Raw genomic sequence first — 9,969 nt, 5'->3', positions numbered from 1 at the left:
CAGCGGGGGCAGGGGAGCGAGGAAGCACCCGGCTTGCGGCTTTCCAGTCAGCTTTTGGCCAGTTTTTTTCCAGTTTCTTGTTCTCCGGAGAGAGACTGAGAGTTGAACTGTTCCTTCTCTGGAATTTCGGATTTCTCCCATTTTCTACTGGTCTGCCTGATTGCTGTAACATCAGAGAACATCGGGAGGACTTTCCACCGGGCACAGAGGGCCTGGCCCCAGCCCAAGCCCCAGCTCCGAGGAGACCAAAGGGAGGACTCTGACACTTTCCCAGGTTTTTCCACTACAGTGAAAGATTTTACCATTTAACATTATTTTCCTTTCCCGTGTGTTTGTTAAATGAATAGTTTTATCTTCTTCACTTTCCTTCGAGGAAAATTTATTTTTTCCCGAACCTGGTGGGGGGAGGGGTGGTTGTGCCTTCTCTCAGAGGATATATTTCTAAATTTGGCCAAACCGGAACAGTTGTAAATGGAAGAGAGCTGTAATAATTATAACCACGTTGGGTAAAACTTTGAAAACTCATCTAGTTTATGTACACGTGCCTACGCAGCAAGGAGGAGCCTTGGAGGGAGGAGTACACAGGCAAGACACATAGAGATTGTTTCAAAGGAAAGAGAAGGAATCTGTCAAGAAAACTGCTTTTTGTGGCATTCAGTGTAGGAATCTTGTAGGCAATGTTGTGTTTTCTAAAAGAATTAAAACTGCTGCTGGGTTTCTGTGAGAGGAGGCCCAGTAGGCTGAACCTGAGCTGGCTGCAGTGTGAGCTAGCTGGCAGCACAGCATCAGACCCATCTGCCTCAGCAGCAGAGCCTCCCACGCATCCCCTGGTCCAGCCCTTATACCAGGCATCAACGTTACAATGATTTAGGCTTGGGTAAATATCATAGGGACACCCTCTTTGGGGTAAAACTTAGTTGGGGTAATCCTTATTGCTATATCAGTAAACATTACCAGGAATAAGATGTGGGTGTTATCTGAAGTGGTCAATTTTGTGTCATTAACCATCTTTGCCTCTTGAATTATTTTGGATTTACAGTTTGCTGCAGAGTTGTGTTGTCATTTTCTCTCCTTTGCCTTTCCTAAGTATTTAAATGCCCCCTTGTAAAATTCAAAAGACATCACGTACAGATAATCCCCCACTTTTCTCTTTGTTTAAGTAGGAACTCCTAGAAATGAGAACTGGGAATTTTTGGCACTGCCTGTGTACGAGCAGGAAAGGTGACCATCTGGAAAGCAACTTTGCAGCAAAGGACTTTGAAGTCTTCATGGATACCAGATTGAACATGAGCCAACACCAAAGGCAACAACAGCAAATGGTCTCTTTGGCTGCATTCAGGAGTGTTGCTGGTGGGATGAGGGAGGTGACCCTCCCCTGGACTCAGCACTGGTGTGGCAACACCCAAGGCCCTGTGTCCAGTTACAGGCTCTCCAGTACCAGGGAGATAAGGACATAGTGGAGAGGGTGCAGTGAAGGGTGTATACATACCTAAAGAAACAGTGCAAGGAAGATGGAGCCAGATTCTTTTCTGTAGTGCCCACTGGCAGAACAGGAGCCAAGAGACACAAACTGAAACACTTTTCTCAGTGAGGGTGACTGAGCACTGGCACTTACAGGACAGACCTAGCAGAATAGATAATTGATCTTTGTCTGTGTTTTAACCTCTAACTAATTTTGTGATGGATCTTTGTTACTTGTGTGAACAATTTGTTCATTTCTGAGGTGAGGAACATCTTCATGGTACCTTCAAAGCTAGTTTTATGCTTTTAAAAACCTTAGAAGCATTAAAGAAGAATAAGAAAGAAAAACATGAGGATTCTGCTTTTGGAGGTTTCTTCTGTGGCTGGAAGGAAATTGTATTATCCATTTCATATGTGCTTAACCAAATCTGTATGAGCCTCCTGAAAATAAAGTAAAATGTCCCTTTTCTGATGAAAAGCACTTCAGTAAAACCAGTTAGTGTGACTATTACAATTTTATTTGGATTCAAGCAAAATCTTTTCATGCTAAAGAAATTTTCTTTGGCAGTATTTAAAAAATGACAGAAGAACTGGTGTTTAAAATGCAGCATCAGAGGAGATGAGAATTTGGAAGGAAAAGCAGTTGGTGTTTGCCTCCCCTTGGCTTGTCAAATGCTATTGTGTTCTGTTTAATTAATTACAATAATATGGGCTCCCTGGTAAAAGGAATATATTCAATTTTGTGGATCAATAATAAACACTATATATATATATATATATATATATATATCAGATGTATGATAACGTGTCTGTGTAGGCATTATTTAGACTCAAGTGAATTAGATTCAAGGTCTTGGTTCTAGTAAGTTGCTTGATAAATTGAAGCTGTTAAAAAGCATCTTTTCAAATACTTTTAGAACTGCGGATGAGAAATACTGTAAGATCTCAGTATTTTTATTGTAGTAATTTACATTTCATCTTTAAACTTTTGATTAGGATAGACTTGAAAAAATACTTATTCAATACTGTAGCAAATTAATTCCAATTTGCAGTTCATTTCAATTTATTTGCAAATGAGTATTCAATAATTTCTGTTAATAAGTAACCTGCAAATTTCTGAAAAAACTGTTTTTAAGGACTTTGCAGGCAATAGTGAGCTTTTTTATTCTTAAGATGACATAATATTTAGGATCTTACTAGATATATGATTTTCTCTCAGTTTTTAAAAAAGCAAAATAACATTCTCAAATTCTATCTTCCTACAAACTTGCCCATGCTACAGATATTAGGAAGCTTAGCATATCATATCAATGCCAATAGTCCAGGGATATAAAAAATTCAAAAGACTTATAATTGCAGTCTCCCCTTACCTGGTTGCCTAAATTAAATTTTGATCTGTTAAGCACAAAGTCTTAATACTGTTGCGTGTTTTTATTTTTAGAGCATTTGCTACTAGAACCTCCTGGGAAAGTTTTGTACTGTTCTAGAATGAAATGGGTTCCACCTTACCTGATAACGGTAGCAAAGGTTGATCCTCAGAGCTCAATCAGCTGCAGAAGAAAAGGTAGAAATCTTAAACTTCTAAAATTGTAATAAATTACTAAAATACACGAAGATTTACAGAAGAATGAGAAAACATAAGAGGTATTTTCCCAAAACGTTAACTTACCAGGAATCTTAAATATTTAATGCTGAACATTCTGTGAGTAAAAAATTTACAGTGCAAATAATAGCATAGTTCTATGACAGCTTGTACAAACTGAAAACTGCATTGTACTTGGTAATCTGGCATTAAAATAGTTCTTTATTATAGCTTATACACACATACCATTAAGGATTTAATTCTGAAGGAGTCCCTGTGATGGCAGAATAGTGGCTATCCTCTTGTCTCATGTGTCCATTGTGATGCTTATTTCTATCTTTGTTCTTTGAAAATTATCAAAGAGTAAAACCAAACTCACTGATAATGTGGGAATACGTTAATAAGTAATGGGCCATGGAACCTATTCCATAGGTTTACCTGTTTCAGAGGTAAATTTGGTATGTTTGTTTCTGACTTTAATTTTAAAAGGAAGGATACAAAACAAATAAAATGAGAAAGGTGATTACTAAACAAGAAATCTGCAACTACTGTAAAAGCACACTCCAGAGCAATGTTGTTGAATGTCCCCAGATGGTTGAATCTGTTCTGCTTCTTATCTATATATGACTATTTCTCTGGATGAGGAGAAGGGTGGCTGTGATCTTGGGGCTGGCAACAATCTATGACTGCCAGTTCATGCACCTTCCCAAGTATGGCATTGGTTTGGGTTTTTAAGGGGTGGTGGGATTGTTTTTTGTTCATTTGTTTTGGTTTTTGTTTATCTGTTTTTTATTTTTTTAATGTCATTGTAGAGCAAGACTTCTGACATATGGCTACCAAAAGAGTCTGAAAATGAAAGCTCCTTATTTTTGGTGGTTTCAGAGTACACTTTTGTCTTCCTACACAAAAAAGTGCATTGTGTATGTGTTGTTTGACCTGAACCTACCTGAAGATGACAACATAATGGAGAATGGCACACTTAACTGTGTTCAGCAGACACGATGACAAATATGTACATTCCTGCATCTGCCACAGACTGCATTGTGCGTGAAAAAAAAAAGAATTCTGAAAACTATGAGAACAAAACAGTGCAAGCAAGCCCCATAGCTACAGAGAGATGCTGCAGAGCCCCAACAAGCTGCTCTTCCTCATCTTTCCCAGGCCAAGAGTCAACTTTTTGCAATATATCTCAGCTCTGGACACTTGTTTCTCAGGGCCCTGCATGTCACATTCTTACTTCATCTGGGCATTGCTGCTGTCTGGCTTTGGTCCTGCTTTTATTGTGGTTTAAAGTGGACCATGGTGCATTTTTGAAATGTATATTTATAATAGCATGTATTGGCATTGCAAAGTCCCAGAATGTGCAAAATTAGCTTCCTTCTGCTCTGTTCACTCTGGAACCTCTTCAGCTTTCCTCAAACAGTCCCTGGAGGAAGAAGTGCAACCTTACCTCTTGCCCTGGAAGTCATGTTATGTGTTTTCATTAAGGTAGAAGGAGGTGGTGGGAATTCCAGAGGGTTTTTATAATTTAGCAACCTTCTAATAACCTCAGGCTGTGGGGAATTGCTGTAAAACTTGCATTTCTTGATAATAATGGCAGACAAATAATATGATTTTTGATCTGTATTACTTCTGAGATTATTTCTCCTATGAAATGCTATGATAATAGGAATGCTTTCTTTTTCTCATGGTTATCATCTTCCTGTAGTAATTTTTTAGCAGCTATTGTTATTGCTTGTCATTTTATTTAAAAAAAAATAATTTTGCTATCTTAGCTTCTGTGTGATTGGGAAAGATATGAGCTTCAGGAGCAAGCTATTTTTTTTGTCAATTGTATGCACACAAATGCATGACATTCATCCTTGCTGTTGTCTTGAACAAAGAAATGATTTTTAATGAAAAAAATCTGCTGAAAACAAAGTCAGAGGAATGCTGGAGAACAGTTATGGCTTATCCTTTCCTTGGCTACAGACTTGCAGTTTGCCTCCGGCCTCAAACTGCCATAACCAAGTCACAAACACTACTTTAAAGAAGGTCTCAAAGCCATTGGTAAGACCAGCACAAAGTGTGATTTTCAGTATGAACTCTTGTAGACATAGCTGAATATTTTTATGTAGTGTGGGCCTTTGTATTTATTCCATTTTCGTCGTGAATCTCAGCTTGACTGTTCCTCAATTCCAGCAGCATCAGGGCAAAGTGAACCAAACTAATAAATGTGTTTCAGCTCAGTGGAGGAAGGGCAAGCCTCCAAGTTTCCATGTATCATGTTTTGAAATCGTGGCGCCTGACTACGGCAATTTCAGGGTCACTGTCATTTCTTAACCCTCTTCAAAGACCTAAGTTTGCATCATAGTTACTTTGATTTTGGGAAATCTCTTTTACTTTTTAATACTATGTACCACCTACACCAGGCTGATGGAAGGGAATAGCTCTCTTCTTCCTGGAATGGAGGTAAGCTCAACATATCCATGTTGATTCCACCTTTTGTATCTGTGATGCTGTTTGAACTGAAATTTAAAAAAAAAGTCTTTTACTAAAGAAACCCCTTCAACAGTCAAAGAACCTGGCTTAAGCAGAGGGCCATTCCAATTCCCATGACTTTAAGGAATTAAACCCAGTTTAGTATTACTCCTCTATATAGCTTAAAATGAAACAGGAAAGCAGTTGAAAGTACGATGTCATAGAATCATAGAATGGTGTGGGTTGGAGGGAACCTTAAATATGATCTAGTTCCAACTCCCCTGCCACAGACAGGGACAGCTTCCACTAGACCAGGTTTCTCAGAGCCCCATCCAGCCTGGCCTTGAACACTTCAGGGATGGGGCATCTACAACTTATTTGGGCAACCTGTTCTAGTGTCTCACCACCTTCACAGTAAAGGCTTTCTTCCTAATATCTAATCTAAACCTATTCTATTTCACTTTGAAGCCATTCTCCCTTGTGCTGTAACTACAGGCCCTTGTAAAGAGCATTTCTCCATCTGTCTCGTAGGCTCCCTTCAGGTACTGGAAGGTGCAACTAGGTCACTCTGAAGCCTTCTCTTCTACAGGCTGAACAATTCTAATTCTTTCAGCATTTCCTCATAGCAGAGGTGCTCCATCTCTCTGATCATCTGGAGGCCTCCTCTGGACTTTGTCCAACAGGTCCATGTCCTTCATGTGGTGGGAACCCCACAGGTGGATGCAGAACACCAGACTGGGGTTCATGAGAGCAATATCCTCTAATTTAATGTTGCTTCTAGGACATAAACTGCTGATTCTAGGAGGGGGAGATCTACATTATTTCTATTAGTGTATGTAGCTCTCCTTCTGGTCACAGATCTGTTGATGGAGGTTGAATCTATTACTGCAGTTATGCTGAGGAGTGGGTGTAATTTGCAAGACATATGTCCTTCTTCCCATCACAGAAAATATAAATCTTCTGCATATTCTCCATGTACAGCCTGACTTGTTAGCTCAGAATGCTCATGTTCTCTCCTTTCAAAGACTTCTATATCAGTGAAGCAGTGGATCATCCCATAAACAATGTAATTTACTGGTATTTAAGTGGATTTAATATTTCTTTTCTCTGCAAGATTTTTGCTACCTGCTGAGAAATAATCCACCAGACTGGATCCTGCCATGAGGATTAATATTTCCCTAAATATTAATATTAAAGTGTAAAAAAGTTATTCATACTCATCTCATATTCATTGACCTTAGTTTAGCTGTTTCTTCTGCTGCTTAAGCAGTTAAAAATAAACTGAGCTTTCTAATCTAATTCCAGAGAATTTGCATGATAAATACAGACACATATGTGTTAAATAATGAACCATAGTCTCAAACTGTCTATTTCTTGTTTTAAAGGCTGATCTCAAAAACTACTAGCTTTTACTTTTTTACTGTAAATTAGAAGCTATTTCCCCACACTTGCTTTACATATTCTCCTAATTAAGGTAGAATAAAATTCATTTTGGACCTGAAAAAAACTATTTCTTTCCAGCAGTCTGCATTTATAAATTGAATTAGCTCATTTCAGTCAACTGCACCCTCCAATTTAAAATTGTCTGCATAAACCATAATCACAAAAGATATCTCAATAAGCAACCAATGATAATCTAGTTCCTAAGGGGACATTTCAGAGTCAGCAGACTTTGTTTCACTATCTTTTTTCTCAAGGAATGATTGAATATAGGTTTCTACAAGTGAAACTTTGCAAGTAGAAGTCCAAAACTCATTAGAAGAGAAGGTACTTTTCTAATGTATATTTGTCCATCCTATATGTACTTTGAATTGAGCAAATCAAACTGTGCTCTTACTGTGCTCCCTATGTTGGTTTCAACAGCTAAATGCTCAAACCAATACAGCTACAGCTCAGAGAGCTTCAGTTGTTCACACCACTGTTGAGTTGATCTTTATCTGGTATGAAATGAGGGCTTAATGAAATTAACTTCGTATTTTGGTGAGAGGCATCATGTGAGGAGCAGCTGAGGGAGCTGGGGGTGTTTAGCCTGGAGAAAAGGAGGCTCAGGGGAGACCTTATTGCTCTCTACAACTCCCAGAAAGGAGGGTGTAGTATGGTGGAGGTCAGTCTCTTCTCCCAAATAACAAGGGGCAGGTCGAGAGAAGTGGCCTCAAGTTGTGACAGGTGAGGTTTAGATTAGGTATTAGCATAAATTTATTCACTGGAAAGGTTGTAAAGCATTGGAATTGTCTGCCCAGGGAAGTAGTGCAGCGACCATTCCTGGTGGTGTTGGAAAAATGTATGGATGTGGCACTGTAGGACATGGCTTACAGAATCACAGAATTGCAGAATGAACTAGGTTGGAAAAGACCTTTGAGATCATCTAGTCCAACCTATGACCTAACACCTCCTCATCAACTACACCATGGCACTGAGTGCCACATCCAGTCTTTTTTTAAACACGTCCAGGGATGGTGACTCCACCACCTCCCTGGGCAGACAATTCCAGTGCCCAATGTCTCTTTCAGTGAAGAATTTTTTCCTGATGTCTAACATGGTGGGGGTGCTGTGTTGATGGTTGGCCTTGATGATCTTAGAGGTATTTTCCAACCTTAACATTTGTATCATTCTATGATTTAACTTGCTTTGGGCTCTTCAGATTTTGTGTGTTCCATCTCGGACAGAAAGGCTACCAGATCCCTGTGGTCCTCAGGGGCTAAAGCCATCTGTGATAAAAACAGTTGTTTGAGTGTTCTGGTTTGGGTTTGTTGCTGTCCCTGGAAGCACTTCCATGCTCCAGTGTCTCACTTCTTGGCAGTCCTGCTTCTTGGCAGATGAAGTAAATGTAGTCCTCCATCCATACTAGAAGCTGGATGTTTAGAATCCACAACCTTGCAATATTCAGTCAGTCTTCCTTGCCCTGTCTCCAAGCAGAAGCAGATAAGAATAAAGACATGCTTATGGTCACTTCCTTTACCATCTCTCAGTTATAAAAGCATTATAATTTAGGTTGGAGGATGCCTTCAGAGGTCATCCTGTTCAACCCACTGCTCAAAGTAGAGCCATTCCCAAAACCAGATCATTTTATTTAGAGCCTTCTCCAGTTGAGATATGAGTATTTATAGAAACATTAATTCCATAACCTTTAGGGGAATCATATCCTAGCACTCAGCCACTCATTGTGAAACACATTGCCTTAAGTTTCATGTTGTATCTCTCAGTCATAGCAAGGGAAAATGGAATGTGAGAAAATTGGGAAGCAAAGAGAAATAGAGATTAGGCTTTAAAACAGGAGAAATCCAATTTTAAAGGAAGGAGCAGAAAACAAGAAAACAATATTGGTAGCATTTTCTAGATGAGATATCATAACATTGATTTTCTATCTAAATAATTTTAAAAAATTTATTATTGATCATTAATTGTTTTGTCACATGAAAGTTAAAAAGTGACATTATTAAGTTTAAGCTGTATAATAGAGGTGGCTTAAAATGTATTTTGATCTCTGATTTAGGGTTATTCAGAAATTTCAGACTCCAGACTAGGAGGATTTGTAGTCCAGGATTAAGAGTTTTAAATGTTACGGGACTGTAAATTTACCTAAAAACTGGACTATGGCCTTTTCTAATAAACATTTTGACTGCATTTGTCAAGGGCTATTTCTTCAATTCCAGTCCACTAATATGTCCTGGCTCCTTTTTTTGCTCTGCTCTCTGCTGAACTATGTCTTCTTGCTAGGTCTGATACATTCTCCTCCAAAGAAAGAATACAACAGAGGGGTAAGCAACAGAAACTCCCTGCTAAAGAAAGTTCTCAGGCTGTCTGTTGTTGTGGTGTGTGGGAGATCAGTTCCCAGATTTATAAACAAATGAAGTAAATTGTGGTAGCCTATTAACCCACTGCTTTCCAGATGCCATGTTCCCCTTCCGGCTCCCCCCTGCCCTTAGCCTTGGCCACTCCCTTGGTTTCTCCCTATTGGTTCCTGTACCCCAGCCCCGCCCAGGGACCGCCCCTGGACCCCTGACAAAACCCCTCACGCCCAGACCACGAATTATCCCTGCCTCTGGAAATCACGGGGCAAGATGCGATTAAAGCCATCTCAACCCTCATGGGAGACCCTTCTCATCTCCTTCGCCATCACTGGTTGTAACACTGCTGGCTGCTGGAGCAAGACCGCAGGGTCATCCGAATGGACTGCGGGATGCGGCCGGATCGCATTGCCCTAGGCAACCCCCTCTGAGATCTCAGGGAGCTACAGCCTGCTAAACTAAATCTAACAGTTACAACAGTAAAAGGCAAAGAAGTGGATGGCTGAGTAGCCATATAATACATGGACTTGAAAATTGAATTTATAAAAGCTGGAGGTGTGAGAATGCGAGGAGAAAGAAGAAATGAGCCAGGAGACAATGCTGGAAAGAAGATTAAATGGAGAAAAAGAAAAGTGGTTTGTTCTTGTCATATGGAATATAAGATAGCTGTATACATGT

General features: G+C 39.5%; 1 long non-coding RNA gene across 1 annotated transcript; it reads left to right on the top strand.

Annotated features, from left to right (window-relative positions):
- The first annotated feature begins 234 nt into the window (after window positions 1–234).
- LOC120411586 lies at window positions 235–5,748 on the top strand. The gene is made up of 3 exons (XR_005604009.1): window positions 235–274; window positions 2,903–3,025; window positions 3,856–5,748. It is a non-coding gene; the product is annotated as an uncharacterized LOC120411586 (long non-coding RNA).
- The last annotated feature ends 4,221 nt before the right edge of the window (window positions 5,749–9,969 follow it).

The sequence above is a fragment of the Corvus cornix genome, chromosome 3 (assembly GCF_000738735.6).
Source record: "Corvus cornix cornix isolate S_Up_H32 chromosome 3, ASM73873v5, whole genome shotgun sequence".
Classification (NCBI taxonomy): Eukaryota; Metazoa; Chordata; class Aves; order Passeriformes; family Corvidae; genus Corvus; species Corvus cornix.
This window is presented reverse-complemented; position numbering and strand designations above follow the sequence as displayed.